General features: G+C 41.2%; 1 protein-coding gene across 4 annotated transcripts in view; it reads right to left on the reverse strand.

Moving 5' to 3' along the window:
• ctnnd2b (catenin (cadherin-associated protein), delta 2b) overlaps positions 1–11174 on the reverse strand; it is a 62171-nt gene extending 50997 nt beyond the window's left edge. For 2 of the 4 annotated variants that reach the window (XM_028976980.1, XM_028976978.1), the window contains exon 1: positions 10924–11174. The gene's annotated coding sequence lies outside the window, so the exon portion shown is untranslated. Of the gene's footprint in view, positions 1–7611; positions 7793–10923 lie in introns of those variants that run through there. The other 2 variants (XM_028976981.1, XM_028976979.1) reach the window with 2 other exon arrangements.

The following is an 11174-nucleotide window of genomic DNA, read 5'->3' on the forward strand; positions in this document are numbered from 1 at the left end:
TTACACAAAAAAGACAACTGCATCAAAATAACTCATAAATATGTCTTTGAGGAACTGTGGGATGCTCTGGAACATTCTGTTTTTATTGCTCCTATAGTTGAAAAAAAAAGTGCCAAATCGAGGATGAAATGAGGCAAGAAATGATCGACTTATACACAAGGGCTCATCATTATCAATCAACGGGAAATAAGCTAGCTAACAAGGCAGCTCGTCCCTTGTACAGTCTAGCTTAAATTTGTCTGGAGATGCTGTTACCATAGCAACTCAACCCTAAAACCGAATTGCAACAACATGCGTAATGTTTCATCGTTGCAATGACATTAGAATTTATATTTTGTGTTGCGCAGAAAAATAAATGGAATTATTACAAAAAAAGCATGAAAACAGGCCGTACACACCAGTTATGATAAATACTACAGCTAGGAAGATGTCCACAACATTTGTCCATGGTTAAAAATGCAGTGATTGTAATTCTATACACTTTCTGTAAAATTGTGAATTTGTGTAAATTTGTGATCTCTTCATGTATATGCAATGTCATGTAGTCCTGTCTACACCTTGTCAAAAACACTCCATGAATCTTCTTAATAATCATTAATATTCATTCATACTAATTCATTCCTAATTATTCATCACTCAAATCTATTTTTTATATATATAATTGATGCTTTAGATGAACTGTTCCCCTCTGTTGAAACGCTTTTTGACTTCATGGCTGAGGGGAGTAAATCAGGGACATTTAAGAGAACCTTATGATGTTTTTATTTTTTACCCGGCTTGGTCCATGCACAACTCCTCCAAAAATCTCATCAATTAGCTGATCTCTTTCAAGATATGATGCCATCACAACAGCATGACAACAAGTCTGTGAGATAAGGTGTCTACAGGGTGCAATCAGGACTGCATTACTGCCACAAAAAGCTTTTGTGACCTTATCTCTGAGAACATGCACATATACCACAGTGCTTCTGTTTCCATGGTGCTTCATATTATGACTCAAGTGACCGTTATTACAAACACCCGAAATCCAAAGTAATGATTTCTTTTGTCAACTCTGACCATAACAAACATGAAAATCTGAACAAAAAATACACATGTATATAGCATGATAAAAAAATGTCCTGGAGTTTATAATTTGAGCACTTTCAGGCATCCAAACATGTTTTGAGAAAGCATTAAAAATCTGTCAGACTTTGATCATGCTAGGAGCATGTCTTTTACACCCTATCTATTCAGCGCAGCTTAGGCTTATGCAATGACTGTGACTGAGCAGCTCTGCGGGGCGAGTCTACGGTTTTTTTCACCATCACATTCTGGCTCTGAGACAAAGCAAGATTGGGTGATGTTTATTACTGCGTGCGCCTCCCTGTGGATTACCTGCGATGCCCCATGGCAGTGCAAACAGTTGCCACAACAACCTGAGCTCACTTTATGGTGGATACACCCTGACCATGTCATATGCATAATAATGGCACTAGCAAATGGACCTTAAGTCAATAAACTAATTAAATTGACAGTGGGTGTGCGAAGTTCCGCCAACGTAACTAAATTATGGCTTCTTCCCACTAATGAACTGTGTCAATTACACACTGCACTCCGTGACCAAGTCTTTCACTTATTTAATAATTTCCCAACAACCTGTTAGCTGCTCAGAGACGCAGTGGGGACATCTGTCCTTAGTTTCTGATTTCATCCCAGCTACATCCCATTAAGACACCAGCCATATGTTTTTGACAACAGCACATTCCCATCAGAGAAAACCCAGAGAATATGTTCTTTCTTCTGGAAAAGCCAAGGATTCACCTCAACAAATACTGCCTTACCCCGGAGACCTGACCACTCCAAAGCACAGCAGATGTTGCAGAAGTACCATATACAGCATATGGCAAGAAACACTTTTCTGGAAAACTTTCAATAAAACAGTGCTAATGATAAAACACTATTAGCACATGATGTAATCCCAGGAAAAGAGCTTTTCTGTGGAAGGTCACCATGACCCAAAAGAAAAATACTACACATTTTAGAAGAGGAAGCCTGATGTGCAGCAAAATCAATATATGATATGAAACACCTACATAAATATGATCAGTTGAATACAGTATATATCACACCTACCAACCACATGGTATTAGAAATAGATGGTAAAAGTATAGTGACAAACTCAAACAAAGTACACAGTAAAATACTGTCAGTTTTACACTTAAAAGTTGATTTTCAAATGTTTCAGAAAACATTTGGTCCCACTCAAAATTTTAATAAGTAATTAATGAGTAATATGATTACACTTATTTTTTACTCCAAATTTAGCTTAATAATAACAATCTAATGTGTAATTATATGCCATTTTTATTTCTCTGTATTGTTGTTTTTTATATATTCATCATCTGATGCCATATTACTAAATGCCTGTGATCAGACCTATATTGTGTAGTATGTAGCTACTCAGCAATGTCATTACACCAATGGGTATATCCTGCCAACATGTCCTCACTTGACATCAGTGAAACTATAATACACTTGTAGCATTTGGTGTCAGGAGGACAGGTCAGTCTAATTTTATTTACACCTCACAGCCACTTACAAGATGCACGCAGCGCAGATAACACTCACTTAAACTAGCATTCCTACCCGAGGCCCCTCAGTATACCCCATTTTCTGCCCAATGCATGCTGGGAATAACGCGTTACACACTATTTATCTGGTGTTATTAGCATGGAAATGTTATTTTTACTGTCATGATCTGATCATGAAGGGGCTACTCCGGGTCCGGGATTCGGACCGGAGTTTCATGCTCGTGCTGTGCTATTATGTTACCTGATTGTTTTCACCTATGTCTGATTGTATAAAACTGCCCGGTTCGTGTTTGTTTGCGGTCGGGTCATTGTTACTTGATGTCTCCCCTGTCCTGTTCACCATGTATTAAACCACTGTTTCGTGACGTCGTGCATATACGTCTTTCTGCCTCGCCATGTCCAGCCATCATTCCAGATCTACTGCCTCGCATGTAATACTACCATGACCTCCCTGACTGTGGCACCTCTCCGGAGAAAATTCCATGTGCGTCTGAGCTCTGAGACCGCATGCACGTGCAAACTGGAACTAATCCACACTGTGTAGAGCTCAATCTTGCCTGCAGAACTTTACACTGATGTTTAACTCTGCTGTTAGAGTTGGTTTACTTCTCATAGAGTTGTAAATACTCTATCTAGGATAAAATAGGTTTACTCTGAAATATTGACACATTTTTACTGTGCAGACCAGAGTGAAAGCAATTAAGGAGCTCCAGGAATACTGTTCTCAAAGGACAGACGAGCAGAACATTGATGATAAAGAGATGATAAAGACCAATTATCTGAGGCTTACTGTAATCAAATGGGCTTCTCTGCTTGTTAAGGCTTTCAATGAGGAGCCTCCGTGATTATGTTAAAGATTTTTCTGTTTGTTCAGAGGCCACCAACACCTCAATTTTTTCTGCTTTCTGTCATTGTACAGTTAAACTCATGCACGCAATTGAAAACAAACACATACAAATATGAGGACAAAGGGTAATAATTATGTCCTCATAAATTGTATAATGCAAAAATATCTAACATAAATGTGTAATGAGCCTAAATCTAATCATACTAGTAAAGTAGCCAAATAAAAACCTTATACAGTACAGGTCAAAAGTTTGGATACACCTTCTCATTCAATGTGTTTTCTTTATTTTCATGACCATTTACATTGGTAGATTCTCACTGAAGGAACCAAAACTATGAATGAACACATGTGGAGTTATGTACTTAACAAAAAGTGGAGGCCTGGCCTCCACAGTCACCGGACCTGAACCAAATCGAGATGGTTTGAGGTGAGCTGGACCGCAGATTGAAGGCAAAGGGGCCAACAAGTGCTAAACACCTCTGGGAACTCCTTCAAGACTGTTGAAAAACCATTTCAGGTGACGACCTCTTGAAGCTCATTGAGAGAATGCCAAGAGTGTGCAAAGCAGTAATCAGAGCAAAGGGTGGATATTTTGAAGAAACTAGAATATAAAACATGTTTTCAGTTATTTTTGTTGTATCCAAACTTTTGGCCTGTACAGTATACTGTGTGTGTGTGTGTGTGTGTGTGTGTGTGTGTATATATATATAGACCTATATATAGCATATATATAGTGTATATACCTATATATAGCATATATATAGTGTATATATATATATGCTTACCTTGTCTTGTGCTCCTGATTGTGTTCATATATTATGAGTACTATAAATATATCCTTGCTGTGTCCCATCTTTTTTGGTCATTTGTCCATTTACCCATGTTTCATGCCTAGTGTTTGTGTGATGGTCACTGTATGCTGTTTAAGTTATTAAATCCAAGTGTTTGAGAGTTGCACATTTGCATCCTTCCTGCCTTACGTGGCATGTAATTTTCAACTTTCTGTCTGAAGTTTTAGTTTGGTGCAACTGAGTAAGAAATTTCTTGACAAAAAGACCCTCCACAGTCGCAGTTGCACTCATGCTCTGAATAATTTTGCAAAAGAAATGCAGGCTGTTTAAGACCGCTGTATACCAAGAGAGAGAAGTTCACTGGTCTACATGGGCTGATTGTCTAACTATTTTGGGACATTGCAGCAAGCTCACTGATGCCTTGCTTTCGGTAATTGGCCGCCGAGCGATGCAAGAGAGGACGCCTGCTGGTCAGCTAATAGCACAGCAGCGGGACAACTCCGACTACACAGGATAAATCCAAGGAAAGGCAGGATCTCTGGAGCATCAGCTTGCCTACATTTTGAGGCATCCAGATCTGGAGCACAGCACCCATGAGCAAAGTCTCACTTTTTCCAATTATTTTAATTACAGAAGGCGTTGACACGTTTTCTGTATAATGACGTGTTTCAAGTAAGGTATTCTCTCTGTTTGCATACAATCTTCTGGCTTGCTAACATGTTGGGGGAGTGTAATTACAGTTGCTGTGTTCTGTAGTAAATCGTGCCGCAAGTGACTCATATGAAGCACTCTATCACATTTGTGCACAGTGATTGCAACAACTTAGAAGTTACGTACACAGAACTAAGTTTAAAATGCATTTTGCCAATGACATTGCCAATGACAATAGAAAGGTTCAGCACGTATTTCTCAGACTGTCCCTGTAATCACTGATTGTAAGTTGCTCTGGATAAGGGCGTCTGATAAATGCTGTAAATGTAAATGTCAGATGCAGAATACTCACATCAATGATAAGATGTGGGGATGTAAGATGCCACTGCTAGAGTGCACTGCTAGTGCCCTTGTGTAAATTTGCAAACTAATTCATGTGTATTAACAGAAAAGCTGGTTTGTCGGCGCTGGTTTGTCTCGCAGTCAGACATCTTACTAAAACACTTAAAGATGTGAGCGACCCCTCCCAGTGGCGTGCACAGTTGAACCTTGCCTCGTACAGAACTGAAACTGTCGCATGCCATCCTCCATCAATCTAGGCCGGCAGGAGGATTATTACTCACCGCGGTGATGTGCGCGGGGAGGAGGAAGAAGAGGTGATGATGATGCTGTACACTCCAAATGCCACAGAGACTAGGCCAGTGTGGATTATTTTGCCCCACCGCACTTAAGTAGACTAATTAAAAGGAAACGGCAAAGAGGCACTGGTGTTTTATATAGTATTGTTACGTGTTTCAGGAAGCACGACTGTCTTTTGGGGGTCGGCTTCCCCGGGTGAAGGGGGATGAACCGGAGGTTTTCCTGGTTGTGAGGTTTCAGTTCTCTCTGTACGTTTCAACTCGCTAATAAAACTGACACAAACAGTGTGTGTGCTACAGTATTGTTGTTTTATAATACACACACATATATAAAATGGAAACTGGGTCAGCATATTGGTGTAGTGAACAGCTCTGACGTCTGTCCTTTGAGTGCTTAACACACTCACTGAGAAAACTGCTGAAATCTTCCAAATATCAATTCAAATAGAACATTATGCAGATATGGGTTTCATTCCACTTTTAAAATGTTTTATTTTGGGCATGTCTGACAATAAAACACTTTCACCGAGAAGTATGGTAATAGCATACTAATGCTGTTGAGCTGGATTTCATCATCACAGACTGCAACTCTTCAGAGAACTAGATCTACCAGAGAGCATGCAGTCTGCTGAATAGCTGAAGCTTCGTCTTCAGGTCAGATGACCATCTCAAGCACATGGTGGAAATGATGCTGGAATGGAGTCAAGGAGAACAAAGCAGACTTGTCCTAGTTAATGTCAATATTACATGCGGTGCATTAACATATACTAATACAGTGGAGCAAAAAAGCATTTGGCAGCCCCCACTTGTGCAAGTTGTCCCACTTAGAAAGATGAGAGAAGTCTGTAATTTTCATCATAGGCACAGTTCAACTGTGAGAGCCAGAATGTAAAAATATTCAGGATATAACATTGTATTCAATTTCAAAAGTTCACCTCCATTCAATGTAATGTAACTTTGTTTGGCAAAGACAGAAGTCTTCACCAGGTTTGCTGACACTGTAGTTGGTATTTTGGCCCATTCTTCCATGCAGATCCTCTCAAGAACTGTGATGTTTTGGGGCTGTTGCTGGGCACAGATTCTCTATTATGTTGAGGTCTGGAGACTGGCCTGGCCCCTCCAGAACCTTGTTATGCTTTTTATGTAGCCCGGGTGAGGTGTTTGGGATCATTGTCATGCTGGAAGATCCAGCCATGTTCCATCTTCAACGCTCTCACGGATGGAAGGAGGTTTTTGCCCAAAATCTCATGATACATGAATCCATTCATCTTTTCCTTAATACGGATCAGTTGACCTGTCCCCTTTGCAGAAAAGAAGCTCCAAAGCATAATGTTTCCTCCCCCATGCTTCACAGTGGGTGTGGTGTTCTTGCGATGCAACTCAGCATTCTTCCCCCTCCAAACACGAGTTCTCATCTGACCACATGAGATTTTTCCAATCCTCCACTGGATCTTCCTGATGGTCTCTGGCCTGGATATGTGCTGGCTTATTAAGGGGGACCTTTCAAGTGCTGCAGGATTTTAATCCATGACAATGTAGTGTGTTACTAATGAGGGCCAGAATTCTTGCTTGTTTGTATGTTCTAAATACAAATTTTCTTCACCATTATACAAATAAATTCTTTAAAAGCCATACAATTGTTTTAATTCGGTCTCTTACAGTCTAAGTGTACCTATGATGAAAATAACAGACCTCTCTCATCTTTTTAAGAGGGACAACATGCACAATCAGTGGCTGTGAAATACAGAGTGAGTGTAACCTTTCCATTCCCCATCTCCACTTCCAAGTATAGCCCTGTATGATTATTTGTCATTCATTGTCCCTCATTCATTGGGGCGGTGGTGGCCTAGCAGGTAAGGTAGTAAACCCATATTCGGAAGTTTGCCATTCTGAATCCAGAACCGCAATGGTGCCACTGAAGTGCCACTGAGCAAAGCACCGCCCAACCCCCCCATTGCTCCCCGGGCGCCTGTCATGAGTGCCCACTGCTCACCAGGGGTGATGGTTAAATGCAGAGGACACATTTTGTTGTGTGCACCATGTGCTGTGCTGTGTTTCACAATGACAATCACTTCACTTTCATTACAATAAACTGTTTTATGTTTAAGCACCTGAGCCTGGGTCCTCCCCTTCCTTGGTGTCGTGACAGTACTAAGGCATTTCTGCAAGATGAACTGGAAACATAAATCAGGTCCTGGAATATCCAACAGCATCTAGCCACAGTCAGTTACATATAATTATAGAAAATAACTTCTCTCCCAGAGAATAGTTAAACAGTGATAATCATCCAGATGACTATCAATATCTTAGTATCATTCCTTTTTATTTTATGAAAATCCTCACTTGCCTGATCATAATTGTGAATATTAAAACGTTACAGGTCTGCAAGGTAACATTACATGCCTTCAGATTTTATATCACCATTTGAGGTTTCAGAACTATATTATTCCAGATTCCAACATTAAATTTTTTTTTTAAATCAATGCCTCAAAAACTGGTTGTGATGCAAGATACACAACATAACTGGGTTAACTGCCAACGGCGTGTCTGTCAGATTGTTCATTTAAGGTTTTGATTTAAACCAAAACCTTTTAATTTAAACTAAATAAAAAAAAATAAATCAGGGTTTTGTCCAGAAATTACTCATCTTAATTGAATTTCTTAATTTTATGGATATTAGTAAAAAATCTGCAGATTTCTGGATTTCACTAAAGTCACTAAATAAATAAATGTTCAAATGCTCAGAACTCATAATATCTAAGAAATTTTCCCTGATTCAATGCTGAGTATTATTAGCATAATTCATTGCAAAAAAATGAATCAGGATCATTTAATTCTTTAATTCTATCAAACACATGCTCAATATACAATTATACAATTAATCAGCCCACTTTTCTGACAATATCGATGAATGTGTGGGCAGATGTAGATATGTACAAATAAGCAGATGTGTCGATATTACTGCCCGGCACTGCTGAAGAAAAAGACTACAAATGCATACACTCCAGTAATCTATAAATAGAAGACGAGAGGCCTGCTGTCTGGCGTATTTTATATTTCATGTGTCAGTGGTTCTCATAATCATGAGTGCAAATGCTCAGTGAGCACAGCTTGTCTCTGAAGAATCCAGGCAGCCAGGTAAGGACAGACCTCTGCGCCTCACCATCAGCTCCTTCACGGCTACACTAGCAGTCGGATGTGATCAAGTGAAAACCGCTTCCTGTGGCTCCGTGAGGGAGAGTGTGTGCGGAGCAAAATTTCATCAGCTCACACACAGACGTGAATGAATGTGACCAGGGCGTTTGGCTGAACGCTGAACAAAGAACGGGGCTTTCTGTGTTTTGATGATGAAATAAACCAACATGGGAATAAAAGCTTATATAGGCTTTATTTCAGCTGACCTGCACCCATAACTGAATTCTACCCTTCCTCCACTTACCAACAGCTATCGCCACCTTTGGTAAAATTCAAAATGACTATGAAAATAAAATTCCAATACATTTTATTTAATGTAAACCTCCTGCAATAGTTTAAATAAGAAATAATAACTGTCACAAAAATTCCATCGTTCAGATGCTAAAAATGATGGGTAAATTAAGCTTTCGGCATAAAAGCTTGATTGAATTCAGTACCCAAAAGTATAAACAGTAATAACATAGGTAATGCAAACTATGACCAAATTACAAAACCTTGCAAGTAATGATCGATTATGACCAATCGCTCCAGAATCATTCATAATGAAAAACCCTCTTGCAGGGTGAGCAGAGCTGAACACCGGAAAGCCCTGGTTGCTGCTAAACCACAGAGATCAGCCCTAATGCAGTTATTTTGGTGTATTTGCACTAATTGAAAAATGAATGGTAATAACAGCACCCTGGTCTGAAAGGTTCCGACTTTTCCCTACAGTCTGTAGGGATTGATGGCTCGCACCCATTATCTGGCATCAGCGGCGGGGTGCCAGAGGCAGGGCACAATATCAGTCTCCTGGCATCAGCTGACGATTAGGCAACAGCCACCTGCTGCATATCAGAACCAAGCAAAAGCACATGGAACACACACACCAACACCAACAAGAACCTGACATACACTCGACTTCACAACACAACACTCATTTACATGCAACTAACAAGTCTGTGAGTGTGATTCGATTCGGGTCTATTCATATCATATCAAGTCATTTATGATCTAATGTTACATATTTACTATATACCACTCAAAATGAGATGTATATTGGACCATTTGTCTGTCTCTGATGTACCTCCTTGTCCCCCAGATCATTAATTACAATTTTTTAATAACGTGATCAGTCTCCTTGGAACAAATATTGCTTTTCCTGTAGCCTTGCGTGTCATTCTGAGAGAACAGTATTGTACATATTGCTATTATGGAAGCAAACTATGAGCATCTGATTTAATTTGCATGACTCATCTTCAGTAAAACTGTCAAAAAATATGGCATATGGCATCACATCAACAAGAATCTTCAGAACCGGATGGTTTTGGTGAAGCCTTCATAAAGCCCCCTGACAATATATACAGCTCTACTCTGTATGAGTGTACATGACATTTCACACGCCGACTACAATATTGCCTACTCGGCACAGAAATGGTTCTCTGTTCCAGTGCCCAAAGACCATGACCTAAAAAAACAATTAAACAGGAGAGCTTTAGATAATAATATGTGTGTATGTATGTGTGTGGTCTCCTGATCTTGATGCATTTAACAGAGTGTGGCCGACATCGTGAAGATGCATGTAAATCTGTTTAGCAAACCACGCGGGAAGAATCTGGACGCGTTTTATTAAGCGGATGAAGCCCGATCCGCATCTTTTCTGGGAGACGCGCGTTCACCAAACTCCGCAAACGCAAATCCGACCATTTTATATATATATATATATATATAAATGTAAAAAGAAGAACGAGCCGCTGTGTCGGATGCGGTGGAGGCCAGCTGTGCGCGTCTACACCCTGACGATGAGGATGAGGGTGAGGAGGAGGGTGATGATGGTGCTGCTGCTGCTGCTGCTGCTGCTGATGATGATGATGATGATGTTCTCGTGCAGAAGTAGACAAAGGACGGGCGGTCAGCGGCCAACGCCGGCCTCCCACCGCTCTAATCTTATAAATACAGCTTTGAAATTTGGGTCAATAGGGAAGTAATACGTCCTCCCCTCCCCTGCCCCCACCCGCCTCGGATGGAGAATCGGTCTTTGATGGATTCCATTTTCGATCCGGAGCCAACGTACTGCCGGCTGCCCTACAAACGATGCACGTAAACGGAGGGTAGAAATGATCCGCTTCCGACGCGAATGAACCAAACGAATAAACCAAAAAAAAAAGAAGAAGAAGAAGAAGAAACCTCTGGCCCTTCGCCTCGGCGCTGCTGTGCAGCTGGAAGAGCGGCTGGGGTGACATTGCGCTTACCGGACGAGATCCGGAGGGGAACGGCGCGGCTCTCGACTCCCCCGTCGCTTCGGCCCCGGAATTCAGAGGGTCATTCCGCACAGGCGACATCCGCTGCGCGTCCGCGGGGAGCTGGGCAGGAGCGGGGCCGGTGCTCTCTCCTCCTCGCCACTGGTACCATCCCTTCTCCGCGTCCGCGCCTCGCGTAGTGCGGCGAGGCTCCGCGGCGACCCCTGGCGGCGGCGCGCAGAAGGCACCGAGCGGACGCGCCG

This window comes from Denticeps clupeoides, chromosome 4, assembly GCF_900700375.1.
Source record: "Denticeps clupeoides chromosome 4, fDenClu1.1, whole genome shotgun sequence".
Lineage (NCBI taxonomy): Eukaryota > Metazoa > Chordata > Actinopteri > Clupeiformes > Denticipitidae > Denticeps > Denticeps clupeoides.